Raw genomic sequence first — 15,944 nt, forward strand, 5'->3', positions numbered from 1 at the left:
GTGAGAAGAGTCCCGCAATGCAATGTTCATTCTGGCCAGGCACCCCCCATAAGCTGTTTTAGAGCTTAAGGAAAGATTTTGGTCAGAACGTAACATGCTTCTAGCGTATATGCCATTCTAGACTCGCAAATCTTTGTATAACAGTTCCGACGTCAGCCGAAAGTTGGGGTCTACTATATAAGTGAAAATAGTCTTTACATGTTAATGTGACGCATTATTCATACTGGGTTTTTATTCTTTTTGTTGATTTGATACATTCTGGAGTGAAACGCCATGGTATTAAACCGTTTCTCTCGCCACTGCGATCTCTATTGCAGTCTGGGCAGTTTTTTACAAAAATGTGATGATGCAGGCTCATGCCTGGCCACCAGTACACTGATTGTAATTCTTCCAGAGAATCTTTTAGCTTAAGGTGTCTGAGACCCTCACCCATATGTGCGTCTGCTATTAACAAGCCTCTCCTGTCCGTGTTTGGAATCACTCTATCCCCCACTCCAGGGATTCGAGCAAAAGGACTGAGTTTGCATCGATTATGTATGTATAATTGAGTGGGTAATTGATCGGTAGCGCTGAGCAGTCGCCTTTTGATGACATTTTTACTGCCAGCACAGTTTCTCCGTCAATGTATTTTACTGCACGCTTTTTTGTAGCTACGGAAGCCGATTTAGTTGCTACCGCTGTGGCTGTCTCAGCCAATTAATTCCCTGCAACGTGAACGCCATCACGCTGATGACTCAGTGAATGTATCACGTGAGTTTTTGGTAGTTCTTTCTGTAAAAGAACTACTTGTTCCCAAAGCACTTTTTGCTTTATTGTTGCACCTGTGTCATCTTTGTAACCGTTTTGAATCCATTTCTGTAAATCGTTATTGTATGATTTGACGCAGTAATACGAATCGCACACTATAAGTGTCGGAATTCGCGATCTGCATTATCTAGCGACATTTTTAACGCTATTATTTCAGTTTGTTGTTCTGAATTATTTTCCACTGAGTGTGTTTTTGTAAGTAGAGGTCTTAATTTACCTCCGCGCCACACTTTTACAATTTCGCATGTGGCGTTGTAAGCCAGCTCTCCCCATACTGAGGGTTGAGCATGACCGTCTGTATATATTATACAGGCGTACTGTCGTAAAGGCAGAATGTCGATTGGCAGAGGGTATTCTCTCTCATATTCTAGATATATTAATTCTTTCATTTCCGGGTCAAAATAGTATTTTACTTTGTCTGTAGCAACAGAATTTACCCATTGTATCCATTCTGGATTCAGTGCCGTTGTCGGTAAATTACATGGTGGTGTTAATGCCTCAAAAGCTGATTCTGCTGTTCTGACTGTAACCTGTCTACCGTCTGCTTGGTATTTTTCTTTTGCTACAGCTGTTTGAACCGCATGAACAATGTTTTCCTTGATGCTGAACCGTTTTTCAGCTTCTGTGTACAAATGTGATTTGTATGCTATTGGTACCTTCTCTCCCTCATTAGAGGTCAGGTATGTGAATCCACATCTTCCTGGGATGACTCGAATCACAAGGTTGCGTGTGTTGTCACGTGTTTGTAATTTTGTTTTAACTAACATATCTGTTTGTAAAGATCTCAAAATTTCTGTGTGTATTTGAGTCCAATTGATTCTTTTAAAATCTGGTTTTATAAGATCATAGAGAGGTTTAACTCTCTCTGCATAATTTATAATGTAAGTTCTTCCGAAATTTAGGAAACCTAGAATTGATTGTAAGTTTTTTAGTGTTCTAGGTGCTTGGATTACAGCACATTTCTCTAGGAAATTGTCAGCCAGGCTTTTGCCTTCACTTGATAGTTCATATCCTAAAAACAGGACTGTTAGATGGGCAATTCTTGACTTTTTAAAGTTGAATTTGTAACCCTCTGCTGCGAACCCAAGTATTATGGTGTTCACTCTCTTCAAGTGAGTATCCAAGTCATCATCTGTTAGATAGATGTCATCGACATAAGATAATGCCTCATCATCATATATTTGTAGTAACTCTGTTACTCTTGCTGAGAATAATCCTGGGCTGTTTTTAAACCCCTGGGGCAAACGACAGAATTTTTTTTGCGCGCTATGTTATTCATTAGTGCAGCACTATGCGAGTTTTGTACTGCAAATGTTTTGCAACATGAGTTAAGGTGTCTGTAGTCCAAAACAAGACGATATGAATTGTCTGGTTTGGAGACAGGAAACAAAGGATTATTCATTTGTGAGGTGCAAGTTTCAATCACCCCCTGGTATTCAAGTTGATCTAGGATCTCTTTTACCCGTTTTTTTAGCTTCTTGCTTTATTGGGTACTGCCTCTGAGCAGTAGGTTGTGATTTTAACTGGATTTTGTGAGGAGGAGAGTCCTCATCCCATCCCACATGGTTTTTATATAATGCAGGAGCTTGGGCTACTGCCCACTTTCTTGCAAGTGTATATTTTTTATGAATTGGAATATTATTTGAGAAGGCAGGCATAATTATTTCTTCGCCATGAGGGCACTCCCTGACAAACTCTGGTGGCCAGTCTCTTTCAGCTAGAAGGATATCATAGCCCTTGGAGAGATTATCCCAAAAGAGACCCCTTATTTTCCTAGTCTTATCCCCCTCTATACGCAATGTTATTTCATATATTTTATGAGGTTTGCTAACTCTGGTGTCTGCAGTTTCCACCTGAATGTATTCATTCATGTCCACTGTCTCCAGATGATTCATAAGGATCTTGCGAGCTATGCTCACTTCTGCTGCGCTGTCTAGCATTGTCTGAGCCCATTCTCCGTTTTTCAGCTGTGTCCTCAGTATTCTCGGCATGGTTGATTACTTTAATACTGGCTACCTTCTTTTTTGGAAACTGTATTTTTTTATTTTGATGAGCAGGTTCCTTGTCTTTGGACTTGACGTGCTCTTCTCTGTGTTCTGACCGTCTTCTTCTTTCCGATTTCTGCAAGGAAGTCTGAAAAGATTGAGAGGGACGTGTATCAATATCTTGATATCTATCAGGTTTCTTCAGATTATCCCTATTTCTAAGGTTGTGTTTTTTCTCAGAGGGCTCCCTCTGGGGAGACTTGTGCCCTTGGTCCGGAGATCTTTCTCTCCGCCGAGGAGACCTTCCTCTGGACTGGAATCTTTTTTCTTTAGGAGTGGATTGTTTATTTCCATCCCAGCTCTTTTTTGAAGTGTTTAGATTATTCTTAATAAATATTTTTTCAGGTTTTTCAATAAGTTGGGGTTTCACCGGTTTTCCACCCAAACTATCTCTTCCTAGTTATTCATAGGATTTTTCTATGATTCTGGCAATTTCAAAAGGTTGGTCTGCTATATCTGTCTCTTTCAACCTCTGGCGGATCGCCACATTTGCTGCTTCTCCCTTTATATTGGCTAATAATATTGCCGAGACCTGCTTGAAGTCTTTCAGTAATTTCATACCAAGAGTTACAGCAGGTTCTGGACCGTATTCATCTTGAATTTGTTTTAGCACATCTGGTATTACTGACATGGATGGAACACCATGTGTTTTTGTGTAAATGGAAGCAAAGACTGTACCCCAAGTGTCACAGTCCTCCACATGTGGTGCGATTCCCATTGGAAGACAGATAGTCAGAATCCTGTGTTTCTCAACCGGGGTGGTATCTGGAAATACCGCCTCTATTTGAGTGATTTTTTGTGCTAACCAGAATGGAATTTGTTCCCGTTTTGCGGGTACTTTACCTAGACAGGACTGTATGTTCTGTGGTGTAATTTTATTTGTGTTCCCCTGGTGAGGGATCAGCTGTGGAATTTTAATAGCTGGTTGGACTGTTGAAGTCCGCATTACATATTGGACTAATTGTCTGTGTATTTTAATTAGTTGTTTTAGCTGTGCTAAAAGTTCTGGTGCAGACATTTCTTCAATGTCTGGATGTGGTGTGTATCCGGATAGGACCGGCCACGTTGCTCCCGGTCTACCTAGTGGACCGAGCCTGGTGATGTGATTGTTATGTTTTAGGGCGCCATTAAACCAGAGCAGGTGCTTTTGGTATTTGAGTGGTATTTCCACCTCCTCGAAAGGAGTGTACTCATTAGGAGGTTCCTCAATTTTGTAATAGTGGAAGTCCTTTGTTACAGCGTTTGCTGCTGGAAAGTTTATCCATGAATAGAATACCTCTGTCTGCCGATATTCGTGTGCCTCAATTACGAATATGACTGTACCACCTCTCGGTGTCAGCCCATTTTCTATAAGTTTTAAAGTTATAGATTTCCTTATGTTGACCGGGATGAGTATTGCCTCCGGGTCAGTTTGCAGCAGAGTATTGTCAGCTGCTATGAGTTCAGCTGCTATTCTAGCTGTCTCCCTTTCTTCTTCATTTTCTGACATTCTACTGTCAAGAAGATTTTGTTTATTTGCAGATCAGGTTTCTATGGAAAGAAAGATTAGATGCACAATATTTTTGGAACAGTGTATCCTTCAACGTTGAATAAACCAAGAACCATACATAGGAGTCTCCTCCTACTAAGTTTGGCGGATTTAACCTTTCACCCACTCCAGACGTCTTTGGAGTATTATGGGAAAAAGGGGTCTGTGTGAAAAGTTACTCTAATGTCTTACGTTAGATTTATCGCCTATCCAAACCGTTGGGCGCCATGTAGTGTAGTTCCTATTATCCCAATAGGCTCTGCGCATTGGAATAATATCTTCAATAGTATAGACGTAGGACAGAGGTTAACTAGGTCTTCTACTGTCGATATTAGACTTAAAGTTTAGTGTTTGCCAGCTAGCTCAGAGTTCACTAGAAACTTTCTCGAATAGACAAGGAGGAGTTTAACCTCCCTGGATAGACAAGAAGGGATTTAGTTTCTGACAACCATAGAACATGACAACTTTGCTCTCCCCTAATCAAGAGTGTATCTCTAGAGTCGTGTGAAAACAAAAGACCACTTATTTTACTCAGTCAGTTCAGTGCATTCTTAGTTTCACCAGATTGTAGAGAAAAGGAAGAGACGGGCGTGTTCAATAAAAGATGTTATTTATTGATCAGTCTCTTTTCTCATACAAGAGAAATGAATCGCTATTATTGCAATACTTATTGTTAAGTAAAGTGCATACAGTAATAACAGAATTATAAAATAATACTGTAAAAGCATTGATATGGTTTCTTAGCCATATGATACTTAAAATGGATAAAATAGATACATACATATATACATTGACTAATCGTACTCAACTGGTGCTTCTAACTACGCCTACCCCAATGTACCTGACCTAAGCCTAATACGTGGCGGGAGTAGATAAGTAGCAGTTTAAGTTAAGTTTGCTTTGCCAAGGGTCTGCTTCAAGAATTCTCTACAAAGGATGATTCAGTTCCGTACCTGGGATTTAGAAGGCTGGAGGGCTGGTATCTCTATCTCAGGTCTTGATATTCCAGCTGCCTGCGAGGGCGGCTTGGAAGCGCCGGAGCTGGATTTCTCGGCAGGAGAAAAGGCAGCGTCTCTCTCTCAGCGCGTCAGAAAGGAGGGGCAGCGTCTGTGGGCTTCGCTGTCAGCTGGGCTCCTCTGCAAGTCTCGCTGCTCCAATCTTATCACCACCTCGTGTGTTTGCTTAAGGCAATGTCGGTATTATTCATACCTGAAAGGTGCCGGGATTGACGTAAGGATGGACATAAATACATCAATAAGGATGTCATACGAACTGGTCGTTCACACATTCTTTACTGAAGTTCTCGGCTAAATCAAAACAATGGCTGTGGGGATTTCCCAGGTCGTGGTAGGTTTGATTTGTTTTTAGAACACCGTATGCCTATTAGGGGGCTGGAGGAATAGTGCTTGCCTAATGAGATGGCATGCGCTATGACCTAATCAGATAACGGGCTTCTGTGCCGTTGTGTGGCTAATCAGATAACGGGTTTCTGTGCAGTTTAATGTCTGCTAGTTAATTATTAACCAGACAAGGGTCAGAAATAGGGGGATCGATACAGTACCCATAGTAAATACACAACAAGTGCTCCTTGGTGAATACCTGTTAATGCGGTTTTATTTCTAGAGAGAAGAGAAGGCTTCTTACGTTTTGAAACCGTTGTCCCCTTTGTATTCCCACTTTCCTGATAGAAAGTTAAAGGTCCTGTTCTAATGAGCAGACCCAATGACAAATGTGTGCTTGCAATGCGTTTGTACTTTTTAGTTTTATTTGTGATTCAGATCCATAATTAGTAGGCAACAGGAGGTTAAATGTCATTAACATCTCTCAAACATGTTCATCAAACACAAATGCATTCCCTTTCCATTGAGTCTCCTCAGTATGATGTAGTTGACTTGCTGGCACAGATCAAGGTCATCTTTGATAAATATGTTGGGTGTGGGTAAGTCTTTGGATTATGGAGACACATTTTAAGTCGCCTGTTGAATATGTTTACATCATTCTGAGCTTTTACTTGTAATGTCTGAAGCAAAGAAATCTGCTGTTGCCTAGTGAGAATCTGCACAATCACATGTTCTGTGTATGCATGCCTTCTGCAATAGAACCTCCTAATATAGGCAAGTGGGGATAACCCACTGTAGATTTGCATGTGAATCCTCTTTTCTACTGAAGTTTGTGCAGGATTTTTACCCCATTTGTTTATATTTGCCATCTCAATAAGCAGACCGGTTTTATAAAAAAATATTTGTTTCTTATTCAGTATTCCCAAAATGATTTTGGATGTTTTACAACTGAATGAAGTCTCGTTATCTTTGTAACAGTTCCCTTTGCCGAATAGCCGCATCATTTTGGGCCAGTAGACACATTTATATAGTTATTTTCATGTCATTCTTGGTCACAACCTTTAAGCTTATAATTACTATTTCCGAAATTTAACGTCATAACTCTAGATTTTCTATTTCACACCCTGCTTGAATTGGTGTGACCTTTGATAATTTATCGAAGTCTCTTTAAGCATTAAGTAGCCCAGTTTACTTTTGACTGTTTCCACTGATTAGCCAGTTTTTGTTGTCTTTTTCTTCTGTCTTGTGTGAGCTAGTTTTATAATTCCTTGGTGTTGGCCTTCTCTTTCGTTTTCCACCATTGTATAAGGCTCACATGTCCACCACTTAAATGAACTCAACTCTCACTTTACTAATCCACCACTAATCCTTTTTGGGTTCCAGAGCAGTGTGCTACTCGCCGAAAAGCGCTTTGACGCCTCTTCAGGGGTAGTAAGCGCAATATAAATACAATTGCAATGCAATACGATTGTAGGATCCTTCTGCATGGTTATCCCCACTTTTTGCCTGGGGTTAAGCTGTGTTTTCACTAGTCTGACTGGGATCCTGCTACTCAGGACCCTAGTCTATCTGCTTTCTCCCTAAATTGGTTTGTTCAGCACTTAGGTACATCCCAGATTGGATACTGGGGTACCCTTGTCAGCTCCTAGTATATGTAACCCATGTACCCAGCGCATAGGTACCCCAGAGGTCTTCCATGGGCTGCAGCATGTAATATGCCAGCCATGAGAGACCATTCAGAATGGAACTACAGGCCTTCCATTGCAGCCTGTGTAAGTTGGTGCATGCACCACTTACTAAAGATATAGGTTTACTTTATCTAAGGGTCACTGCACTTAAAACCTATAAGTCACCCCTAGAGCAGGCCTCTGCAATCCTGAAGGCAGGATGCTTGGTTCTAAGTGAGAGGGTGCCCCTGCATCATTAGGACACCCCTGCAGCCTACAGAGTCCATTCAGTTCAGTAAATCTTTATTCGATTATTAAAAACCATCATAAAAGTACATATATACAGTTAAAAAGTCAATTAAATAGCATGTTTGAACTCTATCTAAAATCAAAAGTGCAATTAAAAAAGATAACACACAGTTTTATGTACAGGCATTAATTAACATTATCCTCTTGTAATTCTTAACCTCACTGCCACTTTTAAAAAATTCATAATGTAGCATAGTGTTCGCGTGTCATTTGCTCTTTGTAAAAAGAGTAAGGCAGTTTTGGCATGACAGAATTTTGCCTCTTTCAATATGTCCACTAAAAATTTCGTCTAGGCATCTTATAAAAAGGGCACAAAAGTACAAAATGAAGGGTGTCCTGCGGAGACCTATTGTCGCAGCCGCAGGCACCCTTCTGCTCAATAGATAAAGTAAAACCTGATGGGACGGACAATATATTTGGCAACAAATTGAGCCTAAAACGACACATTAAAAACCTCTCCAAGACGATGGGCAGTTACTGATTTTTTGGGCAATTCTAAACCTGCTCTACGCGTTGCAAACTGTTCTAGCAACGATCTTTTAATCTGTGATTTGCTGGAATTGGATATTGTGTTCGGGTTAGTGAAAAGATCCTTCCGGTCTAGATCCTCTAGTGTAACCTTGACCTAGTTTAACCATGGGATCTGCAACCCATTGTCCCTTTGTAAGCAGTCTCCCATGATTAATCTGGTTAAATCTGCCTCCGGGTTAGCCCAGTTTCTTAACCATGCCATAATAGGGCTAAGCTTTACCTGATCTTCAATATAAGGTCTCCCCAGTTCGCTATGCGCAATTGCAGCTGGGGTGCTCTGTGGGATTTTTAGAATGCTCCGTAGATATTTATCTTCCTCCAGCTGCAATTGTTTTGCGTCCACAAAGCCCCATACATCTGCTCCATACAGAGCTTTTGTAGTACTTATTGAGCCATATAGGTTCATCACCTGTCACGGGGACCAGCAGCCGAGCCTTCGGGCAAAATTTATTATGGCACTGTTTGAAGATACCAGTTTTGAGCAGCGTTCCACAATCAAGGGCTTAAATTTTAGTGCCCCATCAAATAAAAACCCAAATAGGAAAATGACTTCACCATCTCTAGGGTGTGGGTCCCTATTTTATATACAGAGTTCCTACAGGGCTTTTTGCCTGCCAGCCTCACAAAGGACTTGCTTAAATTTACAGATAAATCTAAAGTGTCCATGAATTTTACAAAACCGTCAATTAAGCGCTGCAGGCTCCTTGGGGTACGGGCAAGCAGGACCGTGTCCTCCGCGTAGAGAAGAACCGGAATATGACGCATTCCTGCTTTTGGGCAGTCTGTGTTCAGGGCAATCAAAGTTCTCTCCAGGTTATTTATGTAAAGTGAGAACAAGAAGGGGGCAAGGATACAACCCTGTCTCACACCGCTAGTGCATGGAAAGGGTTCTGTGCTACCCCCCCCCCCCCCCCCCCCCCCCTCCATGCTGTAGCGGACTTTAGCAGTTGTGTCCCAGTATAATTCTCTGAGAATGTTAATTAGCCCCGGGTCAATTCCCATATCACTCATCGTAACTCATAACTTGTTCCTATTTACATGGTCAAATGCCGCTGCCAGGTCCATAAACCCCAGATAGATCGTTTCATTGCTGGCTTTAGTATATTTAGCGATCAGCAGATAGAGGTTAAGACACTGGTCGCTGGTGGACCTTCCTGATCTAAAGCCATACTGGGTGTCCGAGATGGTATGGTGCTCTTCTGTCCAATTCATGAGTCGGTCCAGGACTACCCGGCCCAGGATTTGGGCTCAGACATCGATCAACGATATCGGCCTATAGCATTGAGGATTGTCCCTACTTCCCTTCTTAAATATAGGGACAATTATTGCCATGGACCAGGAGCGGGGCAACCCAGTTTTAATAGCCGCATTTAACACCCTCGTCAGGATGGGGGCCCATAAATCCACATTACTCAAATACAGGTCTGGTGGAGTTCCATCAGGGCCTGGGGCTTTGTAAGACCTTGAATCGCCTTGGTTATTTCTTCGAGGGAAAGTACTACCCCCGAGCTCCGCTTTCCGTCCCAACCTCCTTCCAGATCAGCGTCATGGGAGTGATTATAAAGTCCCTCAAAGTGTCACCCACTGTTCAGGAAGTATGTTGGTTCCAATCACCGGAGCGCTACTATCCTGGAAGCATGGCCTGTTAATTATCTTCCAAAATTCTGTCAAGTCTCTTTTCTCACCTGCCTCCCTCCGGTCTACCCATACTTCGGCTTGAAGGGCAACCTTTCGCTGTTTTAACACCGTATTATAGGTCTGCCTACAAAGGGATACTTTTAATTTGTCCCTGGGATTGGCTTTAAGGTTAGATTTTAAATCCCTTAATGCTCGTGAGCAGTTGGTATCAAACCATTTTGGCTGTGTTGTATTTCCCCTGGGGCCCTTTACCTTCAATAGCTCATCTACCAAGTTGGTTAATGACCCAAACGCCTTAACCAGGGAACACCCATCTGTCGATGTCTCGAGGCATTCATCAAACTGCTTTTTCCCCTTTACTATTAGGGATTTATAGACTGCCTCTGCATCAATTTCGACCATCTAAGCAGTCTCCCCTGATCGGTTACCCTCAGTTCAGTATCTGGTTGTTGACTCCTTTTGGGGCGGCCTCTATACAGGAGTTCCAGAACTAAAGGATTATGGTCGCTGAAGATGCTCCAATCAGTCCTTACCCCAGTAATCCAATTTTTTGAAGAGCTGGAAACTAAAATGTAATCTATAAAGGAGGAGCATCCCCGTCCTTTAAAGGTTGGAGTAAGTGACCCGTCTTTTTCTAGGCCAATCAAATCGATGGTGTGTTCTAGGGCATGAGTTCTTAATAAGTTACTGAAGACCGTCCCCTCAGAGGTATGTTCAAAGTGTGGGCCCTTCTCAGCTGGGCAGGAAGACCAGTCTGCATTTACGGGAAACAAGTTTGGGCATAGGTGGCAATTTAAATCACCCATCACTGATACAGTGGGTTCTACAGCCCCTTTCCTGTGTTCTGACTCCTGCCTAAGTCTGTAGTCTAATTCCTGGGGTACCACATTATTTCCTTTTACGGGCCCTGTATTCTAGATGTTAAATATCATCAACCTGACCTATAAATTTTGCCGCCTAGAGAGTATGTGACGACCAGGATGGAAGTGTCCAAACTCCTTCCAGATTTAGGTCTACGTATAGTGCTAGGCCTCCCATTGCTCTTCCAGACCTAGCTTCTTGTGCCGGTATGAAAAAACATTTGTAGCCCGGTATTTGGGAGGGGGAACTATCGATCCCCCAGGTCTCCTGCAAACTTATTATTTGGAACCCACTTAAATAATTCCGCCATTGTTTATTATCGAATTTCCCCGCTAAACCTGCTACATTCCAGGACAATATTTTTAGCCCTCCCTCGGTTGGTTGTTCGCCCTTTACCCTCGAGTTCTCCAAAGTAGGACTATCGCCAATTTGTGACAATCCCCTTTGTAACCCTTGTCCATGCATTGATGGGATTGCTCCCGTCCCCCTCTGCTTGTATTTCCCCAGTGCTCCCTGTGGGATGGGTTTATCACCCTCCGTATCAAGTGTATGATCAGATTCATCCGCCATCCTATTTAGTCAGTCATTCTCGTCAAGGGACAGTAAGGGGCTGAATCTGTTAGTCCAGTCTGCCAAGCCATAATCTTTTGGAACCAGACCATCCAGGGTATAGTTCCTAGGCCTGGTCCCGTTTGGGGCCATTCCCATTCTGCCAAAAGTATACCTGGGATCGTGTATGAAACGTTGTACCGGGTAGAAATATCCTAATGGCAATGGTCTTATGGTGCTTGTCTGGTTCGTAGTGCAACTTTTTAATATGGATTCCACTAGCCTGGTATCCCTAAAATTCACTATAATGCAGTTGCCCGCCGTGTCTTTACTCCTACTACCTATCCAATTCACCCTTCTAACATGGATGATCTCCCCACTTTTCTTGCCCGGTAGTGGCCTATTCAGGTTTAACCAATTAATTATCTTATTTTTTAATTCTGAATGAGACTCTTTCTGCTCAGGCTTAAGTTCTGGTACCCCCACCAATACAACTACGTAGGGGCAAGCTTCAGGTGGTAAATTTATAGTGAGTATGGGGTTGGTAGTCCTTCCATTCATCTCCCGTCGTATGTGATGTGTTTCTGCCAATTTGAGGGTTAAGGGATTACTAATTTGTGTTTGCGACGTTGTTAATTGACTCTGCCCCTTGTCTGAGCCCGTGTCCCCTACTTTCTGTTATTACCCACCTCCACCTGTGTTGAGGGGAGGGGGGAGCATTTATTTGTGTGATAGTGCATTGTTTATTACTAACACAGTTATTGTTTGTAAGGGGCTGCAGATCTGAAATAATATCTGCTGGAACAGAGTTGCTTAATGGATTGTTATTTTTAGTGGTGCCCTGTGTCCTTCCCTGCTTATTTAATTTGTTTATAATTTTGTCTAACCTGCTGACTAATGGTTTAATGTGGCTAGTAATGAGCAGCTCCAGGTGGTTTTGGAGCTCTATCACTACTTGGGCTATCCACCCAGGCGGGACTGACTGCTGTGTTGCTTGTACTTCAGTCACCTCCTCCTCAGTACTTTTTGGTTTGGGAATGGGGGGGGCTTGTTTTTGCTTTCCTAGAATAACACTTCTTGGGCCCCGCTCTTCTTGTTCTACTAGTAGAGGCTTTTCCATCAGCCAGGGGTATTACCGTCTCTGTGTCAGCTACCAACTGGGCACAAGGAATATCATTTGAAGGTGATTCTAAAATGACATGTGGGGGAACAACCATTATCTCCTTATCGTTGACCTGTGGGGGGGTGGATAAAACGGTAGTTGGTGTTAAAGATAAGCGTCTCTCCGTGCGCTCAATCTCACCGGACACTACACCAATAACTTTCCTCAACATAAGGTCAATTGCAGTAGGCTGAGCATTGTGAGGCAATGATATATTAGGCTCGAGCACTGTTATTCTGGGTGTAAGAGGGATATGGGGATTGCCCTTTGTTGAGCGGGTTTTCACTTTGCTAGCCATACTTAAGAAGATCAAACTAGCAAGGCTAGGCCACTTCTGTTAACACACAGGAAAACACCCGTACTTTTACCAGGGCCTCATCCCTCAATTATGAAGCATATACTTAATCTCCCTTTCCGCCCTCACCATTGGCTTACGTGTCAGAAACCCAATATCCCAGTCCAGAGTTTCATATAATCCGGGTCTTCTTATTTTCTAGTTGCAGCTGGGTAGAAGGTGTTCACTACCCCAATTCATCCAAGGGGGGTGCCCAGCTCGGCCTCATTCGGCCTTGGACAGCCACAGACTGCCCGCCCTTTGCCCAGGCTTAGCCCACGCGCGTCCCGCGTTGCGCGAGCTCAAGGCGTTGATAGAGGATTTGTGGGAGGGGCTAACGAGCCTCAGGTGCTCCCTTCTGGCAATCCCAGGGAATGCTGGTACTCTCAGTCCGCCTGCCTACGGACTAGCTTGAGTGGCAGGTGGCGTCCTCTCGCACTCTGAACCCCCGTCAGGTACTTTAGGCAGGAATGGCAGGGCAACCCCCACCGCAGAGCAAAATCCAGCGCTTAAGCCCAGCACAGCTGAGCGGCACCCGATGTAGTGGGTGCGACAAGGTCTTTTAAGATGGGGGCTAACGAGCCTCAGGTGCTCCCTTCTGGCAATCCCAGGGAATGCTGGTACTCGCAGTCCGCCTGCCTACGGACTAGCTTGAGTGGCAGGTGGGGTGCGAGATCAGGTGGAGTCCTCTCGCACTCTGAACCCCTATCTGGTACTTCAGGCAGGAATGGCAGGGCAACCCCCACCGCAGAGCAAAATTCAGCGCTTAAGCCCAGCACAGCGGCACCCGTGGCACCCGCGTCAGCGGATGCGGTAAGGTCATTTAACTTTGGTGGCTAACGAGCGTCAGGTGTTCCCTTCTGGAAATCCCAGGGAATGCTGGTACTCGCAGTCTGCCTGCCTAAGGACTAGCTTGAGTGGCATTTGGGGTGCGAGATCAGGTGGAGCACTCTGAACCCCCATCAGGTACTTTAGGCAGGAATGGCAGGACAACCCACACCGCAGAGCAAAATCCAGCGCTTAAGCTCAGCACAGCGCAGAGTCCATTCTCCCAGGTTGTCAGTAAAGCAGCCATATACTATACAGAGGGTACCGCCTAATTATGTAATGACTATCTCGAAAACGGCTGCAATGAATCCTATCATGTTTGGTCTCAAACATGTTGGAATCATACCCCCACACAGTAAACGTTGTGGCGGTAGGATTCCAAGCACTGGCAGAGACCTCCGTTAGGCTACCGGTGCCAACCTTCTAGTCCTGGACAGCACAAAATGGTTGCTGCCGACCAGAGACACATTTCTGCCCTCCTGCTGCTGAATCAAGCTCGAGCAGAGGAAGGTGGAACAATAGGCCACCTCCCAGACAAGATTTAGTGTATTGGGACCGGGTGGGTGTGCTTGCGAGCGCCTGAAAGTCTGCATGAGCGGCACATTTGGTGTCCCTGTGCATAGTCCAGTTCAAACCAGTACTGAGAGCCATTAGCTCCTGCTCAGGCGCAAAACTGGACAAAGGACAATGGGAGTAACCTCCCTCCTGTCCAGACACTCCTCTGGGAGGGTACCCTGAATCTTCCCAACCTCTTTCCCTAGAGTACTTAAGGGCTTACCTGGGTGTAGGTCCCTAGATTCGTCGTGGGATAAGATTCAGAACTGAAATCAGTGCACTTCTACCGTCTGGGCACTCTGGACTTCGTTTGGGCCTGACTTGGTCTCCCTTCGAGTCTGCTGCATCATCTGTGCCTGTGCATCATACAGTAACCTCCAAGGCCTGTGAAGCATCAAAGACAACCGAAGTAATCGCCCTTGGAGTGAAGGAGTCATTCCCCTGCATTCGCAGGCCCCTCAACACTGTTGACCGGTCTGCTGATCACAACACAGGTGGTGGTGAACTACGTCTCCCGAGGCCCGAGCCACCGCGTACTTTTGCAAGTGTATATGCTTGTTGGCAACTTTGCGACACGTGCATTGGGCTCCAAGTAGCCCCAACCTCTGGAAACTTCTTCCCCCAAGATCTTCAGCCACATTGCTTAGTGGGCACCGTGGCCTGCTCCTTTTGGTGAGCTGCTCGAGGTCCTCTCGTGACTCCGGCCTGTGGGTCCATATGAGGGTCACCGTTGTTTTTCTTGGGCTCACCCTGATTGCTTGGGGCCTGACCTGACCCCCTGCTTGTGGTGAGTCACCTGGACCTTGCTGGCCCTAATCTTGCACCTTCTTGACTTCCTGCATGGGTTGCCTTTGCCAAGGCATGTTGGTGTTCCCACCAGACTCTGAACCCTCCACACTCGACATCCTTCTAGGGACAGCTCATATCCGGGTCCTGTTCGTCCTCAGCGTTGCCTGGTCCTCATTGCTGCAAAGTCAAGATCACCATCATCTTTCCTGAAGCACCCGGCATCGGAGGGCATTCGTCTTCCAAGTTTCCTGGTCACCCCCGAGTGACATAGACTCGGTACCCTCTGCTTTCAGGTACTCTTCTTCTCGAATCCACGTTTGGATTCCCACAGACACTTTTTCACCTTCCAGCAACTGCACTTTCCTGAAGTCCTCCATTGGGTTCGATGGCGGTTTTTGACACCACTTCACACGTATGCACACGGCTTCCCTGGTGTAGGTAATGTGGGTACTAGGGTATCCACGGGTGGGGTGGCTCTCCAACCTTCTGTCTTTCACGGGTTTTCTTCAGGGTCCACTGGGAAGGGTCCTCAAGCTTTAAAAGTCCAACCGTGACCTGCACATAGACTTGTACAGAGCACACAGTTGTGTTCCCTCACTGCACACGCTCTCCATGGGGTCCCTAACTACTTACCATGGGTGGTTCGCTGGGTCCCCAACAATTCTACGTCCTCTTGACACTGTCTTGACTCGAGTCGTGGTTCTTGTACCACTTTATACACAGGGTTCCCCCCCCTTTAGGCCACTGTGTATTTCATGCTATTTACTGTGTTTCTTTGCAGACGTTTTGTGTGCATTGTGGTTATCTCAGTGTTGGAGATACTTGACCATTTTAGAGAGTACTATATAATAATTACATATGTTTATAAATACTTGGTGTGGTTCTTTTCACTTAATCTATACTATAAGATTGCATTCTGGTAAAACAAGCTGCTTTACACTCCTTCTGGACTAAGCCTGAAGGCTGCTTTCCACAGCTACCACTTGGAGAGCTTTTTAATG

General features: G+C 44.5%; 1 protein-coding gene across 1 annotated transcript in view; it reads left to right on the forward strand.

Annotated features, from left to right (window-relative positions):
* The window catches only part of TMEM209 (transmembrane protein 209), a 310,927-nt gene that overhangs the window by 289,777 nt on the left and 5,206 nt on the right, over positions 1-15,944 (forward strand). The gene's annotated exons all lie outside the window — the stretch shown is intronic.

This window comes from Lissotriton helveticus, chromosome 1_1 (assembly GCF_964261635.1).
Source record: "Lissotriton helveticus chromosome 1_1, aLisHel1.1, whole genome shotgun sequence".
NCBI lineage: Eukaryota > Metazoa > Chordata > Amphibia > Caudata > Salamandridae > Lissotriton > Lissotriton helveticus.